Genomic DNA, 9,542 nt, shown 5'->3' on the forward strand with positions numbered 1-9,542 from the left:
TTTTTTGGTGTGATGCATGTTTTTTAATCACACCTTTTAAGTTTTATTAAAGTGTGGTCTTTAGGAGTGTGATTAAAAATGGTCATTTTTAATCACACTTTTTAAGTGTCATTAAAGAATGCTTTCATCACACCTTTTAAGTGTGATTAATAATATTTAGATCACACCTTTTAAGTGTGGTTAAAAACATTTAGATCACACCTTTTAAGTGTGATTAAAAATATTTAGATCACACCTTTTAAGTGTGGTTAAAAATATTTAGATCACACCTTTTAAGTGTGATTAAAAACTTTAGTTCACACCTTTTAAATGTGATTTAAATCACACCTTTTAAGTGTGATTAAAAATATTTTGATCACACCTTTTAAGTGTGATCTTTGGAAGTGTGATTAAAAATGATCATTTTTAATCACACTTTTTAAGTGGGATTAATAACATTTAGATCACACCTTTTAAGTGTGATTAAAAATATTTACATCACATCATTTAAGTGTGAGTAATAACATTTAGATCACATCTTTTAAGTGTGATTAATAACTAATAAAATCTGTGATAAAAAAAAGGTGCTACATATTTGAAAAATAATTAATATTATTTTTGTATGCACATTTGAATAATGTAATACACACTATATACTATATTTTGAATCATAACCACATATTGAATAGAATAACGTCATATATTTCATAAATGGAAATTAAATATTCAAAACTATATACAAAGGAATTAAATAAAAAAAATTATCTGTGCTTACATATATTAAAAAATGAAAAAACTTAAAAAAACTAAGGTCTTTAATTCTTGGACCATATTTTGCATCTCTCCAAAAAATTTCTGACCTGAAAAATGAAAACACAAATTAATTCAGAAACCGCTGATGCATATGAATAAACTAAAAAGTTAATTCCGCAAACCAAAATAAGAACACACCAAAGATATAGTATAAACAAATTTTGCAGGCACATAGAGAAAATAATACTTGATCAAAAAATTCAACATGAAGACATAAATTGATTCACAATCAAGAGAACTGAAAAATTCATCAGGTAAAAGGAAAAAGAAAAAGAAAAATGAAGAAATTGATTCCTTAAAGAGACATGGTCCAAAGACCACAAGTTGAACAAATTTGGGATATAATGTACAAACAAATTAGTCACTAATTCGACATATCCCAAACATCAAATGCAGCCTAAATAGTCACTAATTCCTCGGTCTTGCACACTTTTCATTGAAGAAGTCTACCACTAGACTAGGGACTGTATTCCCTATTTTTTTACCTAAACAGCTTTCTCATGTAAGAAACAAATCTCTGAATTTGAGATCTGGAAACTTCTCATACCATATGCATATCCCTGGCTGCAAAAATAAAGAGGTCCACTTGGATCACATATGACTGCATAAAGCTTTCTGTATAAGCATAGAACAAATAATCTTAATTCAAAGTATAGAGGGTGTGGATGGAAAAAATAACTAAAAAATGACCACAGTATCTCTAGCTTGAACTCCTCTTCTAGAGCCTTTACAATCTCCACAGTATCTAAGCTATCCAATCCCAAATCTTTCTGAAAATGGATGTTTATAAGTGAAAGTCTGTCTTTGTTTTCACGAGTAAGATTGTTGAAGTCTTAAATTGGTTCCATTTTTAAGTTCATTCCCAATCCTAGCCTAAACCCGAGGGAGTTGGTTAACCAATATTATGAGCCCAGATGAACTATGGGAACAAAGAACCAAATCACACCAATCCAATTTGTAACTCAGTTTATCAATATATTATTTTTAGTTGCTCAACATTTTCTCACAAAGCATCACTAGCCTTAAAATATATGTGCATGCACTAAAAGCATTTCTTGATTCTACAAATCAAATATCATTTTAACTAAAGAATTTTATCATAAATGAAATTTAACTAGCACTTCAATCCTTTCAAAAGTATAATAATAATAAAATAAATAAATAAATAAAGTAGCTATTCTATCTAGAAAACTGATTCATCAAGGCTCGGTGTAAACATATAAGCACATACTCTAAACTATAAAATAAAATTGCCAAGCCACATAACATTAGTATATTAAGGGATCAAGAAGCATAAAAGTGAAATTGATTATTTAGTATAATTGTAGTTAGTTCATCATCTGTGCAAACAGGACAAAATATAACTCATTAAGCCTATTTACCATAATGCATCCAAACATACTAGAAGAAATTGCCAAGTCAAAACAAACCAAGAAAAAAGTTATTTTAACAGCAATGGCACTCACCCATTCACCTAGGCAAAGGGACCGGTAATATTTGGCAAATCTGTGACATTCACTAGACTCCTCTCCTTTTGCTGCTAAGCACCTGTAGTTTTTGATTGAAGAATAAAAATAAAAATAAAAAGGCAATTACTTAGTTCTACAATAAGTTGGTAAGATGTTTAAAACTCTTCATATAGAGCCCATTCATTCATGAATGCCTCAAAATGATATAATACTAAAAAAGTGTGCCTGTGAAACTCAATGTAGTGAGTGAAACAGTGTCTGGTCTAATTGGTTGTAGGAAATCAAAAATCAACTGGTCCAGTCTTCAGTTCAATCTGAAAGGCAACATAAAGAAGTTGATATCAGTAAAAAAGAAAACCAAAAAAAAATAATAAATAAAATAAGCTCCATACTAGAACTAACCACTAAAACATAGGATTACACATGTTCAACCGCCACATAACAGGGTCTATAGGGGTGTTGAACACATGAGAGACCCATTTTGAATAGTATAACAACCACCAATGAGAACCAAAAGGAAAGAACAAAACAGGTTGAGAACAAACACACAATATAGTCCTTAGCCACTCAACCCACACACTCAACTCACACATAAAACACTACAAAATATATGCTTACATTCATCTCAACCCACCAAACAAAAAATTCCTTCACAATATGTACCAGCTTGCCAATCTGCACAACAAACATTAGAAAATATATATATATATATATATATATGCTCAACGTCACTCAACCCACAAGTCTCACCAGCTCCACACAAGCATGACTACTACCTAGGAATATCTGAAAAGTACTTGTAAAGAACAAGATATGCCCCTTTGATTAGGAAAGTCAGGATACAACATGGCAGACAAGAAATGTTTTCGTTTTCATTTTTGAAAAACTGACATGAAGCATGCAGAAGAATAATACATAAAGCAACTCAGTTACATTAAGCTATTTCCTGTTCATTTTTGTAATTTTTTTTACCTAACTCAGAAAATCCCCATAACTCAGCCTTACCTTTGTTGGGTGTGGAATTTAATACCAGAACAGAGAAATGTCAATTTCAACAGGACTCATACGGCGAAACTCAAAACCAACGATTTCTAAAGCTTGAAAATGCTCAAGTTAAAAAGAGTATAAAATGGACTAGAAAGTGCATTCACTGGCTTTAGGTAGCCTGTGCTCGTTTTCAGTCTTCCTTCTTGTCAAGTTCATCGATTGCAGCAAGTCTTTCAACAAAGGAGGATGAGAATAGTGATAGGCAGAATACCAAGGATCAGTATTCATAGCTGACAGGTTCTCTTCCTGAAAAAGCCATTATTAGCTCGGTTAATCAGCAATTCAAACACTCATAACATTATGAAGTCCTATAACAATTATGAATTTATTATAATATGTTTAGAATAGAAGTATTTGACCACCCATAGTACTATTAAAAGAGATGAGGCTTTGGTCTAGCACAACTGTTAATCATATTATCTTATGCATATATCAGAACACAACTGTATTGCAAACACACAAATGCTATGTGGCCCATGACAGGGCAAGAAAAAAAATACTTGGTTATTAATATTATTTTCTTACCCCGCCCTGCTCAAGATGCATGAAGGTTCTGGCTCAAACAGAAGATAGTAACTAAGTAGAAATGAAACTGAAAGAATAAATGCAGAACTGAGCAAAGTCTACTAAAAGCAGATATATGACAAGAAATTGTGACTCAAGAAAACTTTTCTTCAACGTAGTTATCACATAAGCCCAATAGCATGTGTCAAAGTGCACTAACCTAGTATGAGTTTCTTGTTTCCCTATACAATATCGTTTCCTGCTACATTCACAAGAGAGAAGTTCAATTCCTTTCCAATCCGTATAGCTTGGTTGAAATTCTCAACTTTTCTGAAAGGCATCTTGATGGGAGGTTTTGTTGCTTGCTTCCAGTTTACTGATCCTAGGTAAACTTTGTCAAGAACTTCCAATATAACCCATCTACATGTAAGAGGGATAAAAATCAAACAAAATTAACAAGCACTCAAAAATAGGGCAAGGAAATTGTAACCTCAGCCTGTTCTGACATCCTCAAACATATTATTGACATATGAATCAGAGGGCAGAAGACAAAAAATGGAAATGATCATTGACCTTATATCATAACTTATAGCTAAAAAATAGATCTCCATATATAAAATAATATCATTATGCACTCTACGGAGTAGCATAAAGTTAATAGCCCCATAAGCTTCAAAATTTGCTTGATGCAAGATCTTTTAAAATTCTACACCACCACAATTGGTGGAAGAGGATCTGGGGAATAGGATTAAGAGAATTTAAATATGTTTTGGTTCAAAACAGTATAATACTATTTAACAGAAGAAAAATATGAAGAAGACAAATACAATGATAACAAAGAGTAAGACGGACACCAAGTATAAGAAAGAACATAGGCAGTCATCTACAATTCGTAAGCAATCACACTTGAGAAGCAATCTTGGAGCAAAAACTGCAAGCTGCAAAGTAGTGTATGAAGATCCATTAAGTTTAGAAAAATGTTAACAACCAATCTAGAGAGATATAAATCCTACGACAGTTAATCATTGATTTAAATTGAGGCTGGGAAAAAAAAATCTAAAAGGCATATTAGGGAATGAGAAGCAGAATGGGAAAAATATACATATAAAAGAAAGGATAAGTCAATGCACAATGATGCAATATCTTTTACCTTCTCAGTAGATTTGGTTTCCTCTTGGTCAAACTTGTTTGAAGGTCCTAGTGTTCCTTGTGAACTATCCTCTGACTAGAGGCAATCAGCCCATATAAAAGGTTTCGCTTAGAAACCCAGAAGTAAAAAAGCACAATTATAAAAGACCAATAGACAAAACTTCAAATGTTGCACCTGGTTGTTTAGTGTTGTGTTCATCTCCACAAATGCTAATGTTACTGAAGCAAGACTGACAACTTTTAAATAAAGCAACACCCATGTAAGTTGCAACCACTCCAAATAAAGGTTTTCATACTATTCTTGACAACTAAAGGCAAAATCTTACAAGATAAACTCTTAAATTATTAATAAAATACTTGAATGAACCATGAGAATTCTCTATCATAATTAAAAATAAATAAAATAAAAGGCCCATAGACAAAAAAGAGTAGGGAACTTACATCATAAGCTTCATTAATGTGGTGAAACTGAACCCCACGATTGTTTCCTCTGCAAACATCCGGATGATACTGAAAATTCGATCATATTACAAACATAATTATTAATTAATAAAATGGGTTCCACATTAATAATTAATCAAAAAAAATTAAATCAAATCAAATAAATGAAAAATAACATTAAATGAAACATGCATCAAATGCAATTGCAATTAAATTTTTATTTATTTTTTATCCGATATTTTTTCAAACCACTCATTCTAAGCATAATAAAAAATGTTTGAGAATCTAATTTTTTTTTGCAATAAGTGTCAACTTTACTACCTTGTCATATTAGGTGAATTTAAGATCTAAATCCTGAGTTTCTAACATTTTTCAAATGAATTTAAAAATAAAAAATAAAAAATAAAAAATTAATAGGAAAGGAGACCAATCAGAACCAGATTTTATAGAAGAAGATATTAATCAAAAAAAGGAAAATATAAAAAACAACATTTTGAAAAGAAAATGGAAAGAGAAATTACATGGAGAGCAAGTTGTCTGAAAGCTTTCTTGACCTCAGATTCAGAAGCACCTGGTTGAATCCTCAATGTCTTGTAGGGATCGGTGACAGCAGAAGAAGCAGGATACGAAGCAGTACAAACCCTAACCCTGTCATTTTTCCTCATCGCTTTCTTCTTCTTCGAATTCTTCAATTGGATCCACGAAGAAGATCCACAACCTCGGCCAATCATCCCAGCAACACTGGCCATTCTCAACGATCTTGATCGCGATTCTCTCACAACAAATCACAAAAGGGGGGAAACAAAAGGGGGGAAAGAAAGGGGGGAATTAGAAACGGCGGGAAAATGAAAAAGAAAAAGAAAAAGAAGAGGGGGATTTGGGTAGACGCCGTTGTCGCCCACAGTCGCGAGAGAGAGAGAGATATTTGGTAGAAATTAGGGATTTTGGTTATAAGAGAGTGGGGATTTTGGAGGGCGTGGGAATTGGAAAAAAAAGAGGAGAAACCGAGCGAGCCGGATTGAGAAAAAAAAAAATAATAATAATAATTTTTATCATAAATGAATATTTAAAAATAAATAAATAAATAATAATTTTTATTTTCATTTTGTTATTAAGGTTGAGAATTTATTTGTTTCATTTTTATTTTAATGAAAAAAAAATTATTATTATTATTTTTTATTTGGTAGAAGTAAAGATAATATTTTAATAAAAATTATTTTCTATTAAGAGTGATGACTGAGAGAGAGAGAGACAGGCAAACAAAGAGAGAGAGAGATAGAGAGAGAGAGAGACAGAAAAAGAGAGAGAAACAAGAGATCATGAGCGATACAAAAAGAGAGAGAAAGAGATCGAAAAGAGATGAACGAGAGAGAGAATAGAAAAATAGAAAGATAGAGAGAAGATAGACGAGTGAGAGAGACAGAGAGAGAGAAAAAGAGAGATGAGCAAGAGAAACAGAGAGAGAAAAGAGGTGAGAGAGATAGAGAGAAGAGAGATGAGCGAGAGAGACAGAGAGAGAAGACAAATGAGAGAGATAGAGAGAAGAAAGATGAACGAAAGACACACAGACAGACAGACAAACAGAAGAGTGGTGGTAGTTGAATGGCATTTGGTAGAAGTAGGGATAATATTTTCCATTAAAATAAAGTTAATTTTTTGTGGTCAATGTGGCATTTGCAGTGGTAGTAGTGGTAATAATGGAATGGCATTTGCAGTAGTGGTGAATGCGGACAGAGAAGAGTGATGAATGAGAAAGAGAAAGAGAAAGAGAAGAGAGACAGAGACATAGAGAGAAAGAGAGAGACGGATAGACAGAGAAGAGTGATGAGTGATGAGTGAGAGAGAGACAGAGACATATAGAGAAAGGGAGAGATAGACAAACAGAGAAGAGTGATGAGTAAGAGAGGGAAAGAGAAGATAGACAGAGACAGAGAGATAGGAAGCTGAAAAAATGGGTGAAAAGAGAAATGTTCAAAAGAGTAAGACGACGTCGTTTATAGTGGATCGATAAATCGAAGGAGCTCGATAAATAGAGAAGATGGGAGTAAGAGAGTGAGCAAGGCGAACATAGTGAGGGAAAAATAGACAAATAGACAAGTAGAGAGAGAGAGAGAAGGGTGGTGAGTGAGAGAGAGATAGGGAGAGAGAGAGACAGAAAAGAGAAAGAGAGAGAGAGATAGAGATAGAGAGAAAGATAGAAAAAGAGAGAGAAACAAGAGATGAGCGAGAGATAGACAAAAAGAGATGAGTGAGAGAGAGACACAGAAAAAGAGAGAGACAGAGAGAAGAGAAATAAGTGAGAGAGATAGAAAGATAAGACAGAGAAAGAAAAGAAATGAGAGAGATAGAGAGAAGAGAGATGAGCGAGAGAAAACAGATGAGAGAGATAGAGAGAAGAGAGATAGGCGAGAGACACAGAGAGAAAATGAGAGAGAGAAACAGACAGACAGAGAAAGAAGAGTGATGAGTGCAAAAGATAAAGAAAAGAGAGAGAGAGATAGAGACAGAGAGACATGAAGATGAAAAAATGAATGAAAAGAGAAATGTTATATTAAAAGTGTAAGAAGACATTTTTTTAAAAAAAAAATTTGCGATAGAATTTTGTGACTGTATATATATGAAGCTGTCTCAAAACCACAATCACTATGCTAGGTTAGAGTTTTCCAAAAACTCTTTTGAGAAAATTATACTTTCTTGTTTTCCGTGTTATATTGTTTTTACTGAATTTTTTTAATATTTTAAGTATTTTTTAAAATTTTTAGACACACTTAACATAAATACATCTAAAAATTTAAAAAAATTGTAAAAAAAATCTTTTAAAAATTCACTAAATACCAAAAATACAATAATTCAATACATTTTTTTTGTATATTTATGTATTTATTAATTTTTAAAAATATTTTTTCATAATTTATTTTTTTAGATACATCTAAGTAAGGTGTATCTAAAAAAAATATTTAAAATTTTAAAAGTATTCACTAAAAATTAAAAGTATTCATTTTTATTTTAATGAAAAAAATATTATTATTTTCTATTTGGTAGAAGTAGGGGTAATATTTTAATAAAAAATATTTTCCACTAAAATTAAAGATAATTTTCTGTGGTCAATGAAAAATATTTTTCTGCGGCCTATTTTTTTTTTGTTATTAAAAATCATGAACTAATTTTTTGTGGTAGAGGAGAGGGAGTAGTAGTAGTGGTGAAGGTGGTGGATAAGAGATGGTGGTGGTGGTGGCGGCGGCAGCGAAGGAGATTAATGGTGTTGTAGTAGTGGTAGAGTAGATGAAGTGGCAAGGGTGAATGAGAGGTAATGGTAGTAGTAGTGGCAGTAATGGCGAAGGTGGTGGATAAGAGATGATGGTGGTGATGGTGGTGGTGGTGGTGGTAGCGAAGGAGATTAGTGGTGAAGTTGTGGTAGTGGTAGAGTAGATGAAGTGGCAAGGGTGAATGAGAGGTAATGGTAGTAGTAGTGGCAATAATGGTAGTGGTGGCAATGGTAGTAGTAATGGTAGTTGTAGAGGTGAAGTGGTGACAGTGGTAATAATAGTGGTAGTGGAATGGCGTTTGCAATAGTGGTGAAGATGGTGAAGGAGAAGGGTGGTGAGAGAAAGAGAGATGAGTGAGAGACAGATAGAGGAGAGAGAGAGAGAGAGAGAGAGACAAAGGCAGAGTGATGAGCGAGAGAGAGACAAAGTGGTCGCTAAAAGTGCATTTTCTTGTAGTGGATAGATAAATCAAGAGGGAGCTCAGTAAATAGAGAAGACGGAAGAGAGAAAGTGAGCAACGCGAACACAGAGGGAGAGAGAGAGAGGGACAAAAAGATAAAGAGATAGAAAGTGGGAGGCAGAAAAAGAGATAGAGAGAGAAAAGAGATGAACGAAAGAGACAGAGAGAAAGATAGAGAGAAGAGAGATGAGCGAGAGAGACATAGAGAGAAGAGAGATGAACGAGAGAGACAGAGAGAGAGATAGAGAAGAGAGATGAGCGAGAAAGACAGAGAGAGATGAAAGATGAGAGAGATAGAGAAAAGAGAGATGAGCGAAGAGATAGGAAGAGAATAGAGATGAGAGAAGAGATAGATGGGTGAAAGACACAGAGAGATAGATAGACAGAAAGAAAAGAGTGATGAATGAGAGAGAG

At 33.2% G+C, this 9,542-nt stretch overlaps 1 long non-coding RNA gene across 3 annotated transcripts; it reads right to left on the reverse strand.

The window, feature by feature from the left end:
• Positions 1-660: 660 nt before the first annotated feature.
• On the reverse strand, positions 661-4,244 carry LOC145790901 (uncharacterized). Of its 3 annotated transcripts, none has more exons than XR_014330268.1 (5): positions 4,033-4,244; positions 3,267-3,554; positions 2,487-2,936; positions 2,259-2,340; positions 661-839 (listed from the first exon to the last, which is right to left on the reverse strand). It is a non-coding gene; the product is annotated as an uncharacterized LOC145790901 (long non-coding RNA). The 3 variants fall into 3 exon arrangements; XR_014330267.1 differs by lacking the exon at positions 661-839 and adding an exon at positions 908-1,356 and having other exon boundaries at positions 4,033-4,243; XR_014330266.1 differs by lacking the exons at positions 661-839; positions 2,259-2,340 and having other exon boundaries at positions 2,361-2,936; positions 4,033-4,232.
• Positions 4,245-9,542: the final 5,298 nt, after the last annotated feature.

Source organism: Camellia sinensis, chromosome 5, assembly GCF_055761805.1.
Source record: "Camellia sinensis isolate YWXY chromosome 5, ASM5576180v1, whole genome shotgun sequence".
Taxonomy (NCBI): domain Eukaryota; kingdom Viridiplantae; phylum Streptophyta; class Magnoliopsida; order Ericales; family Theaceae; genus Camellia; species Camellia sinensis.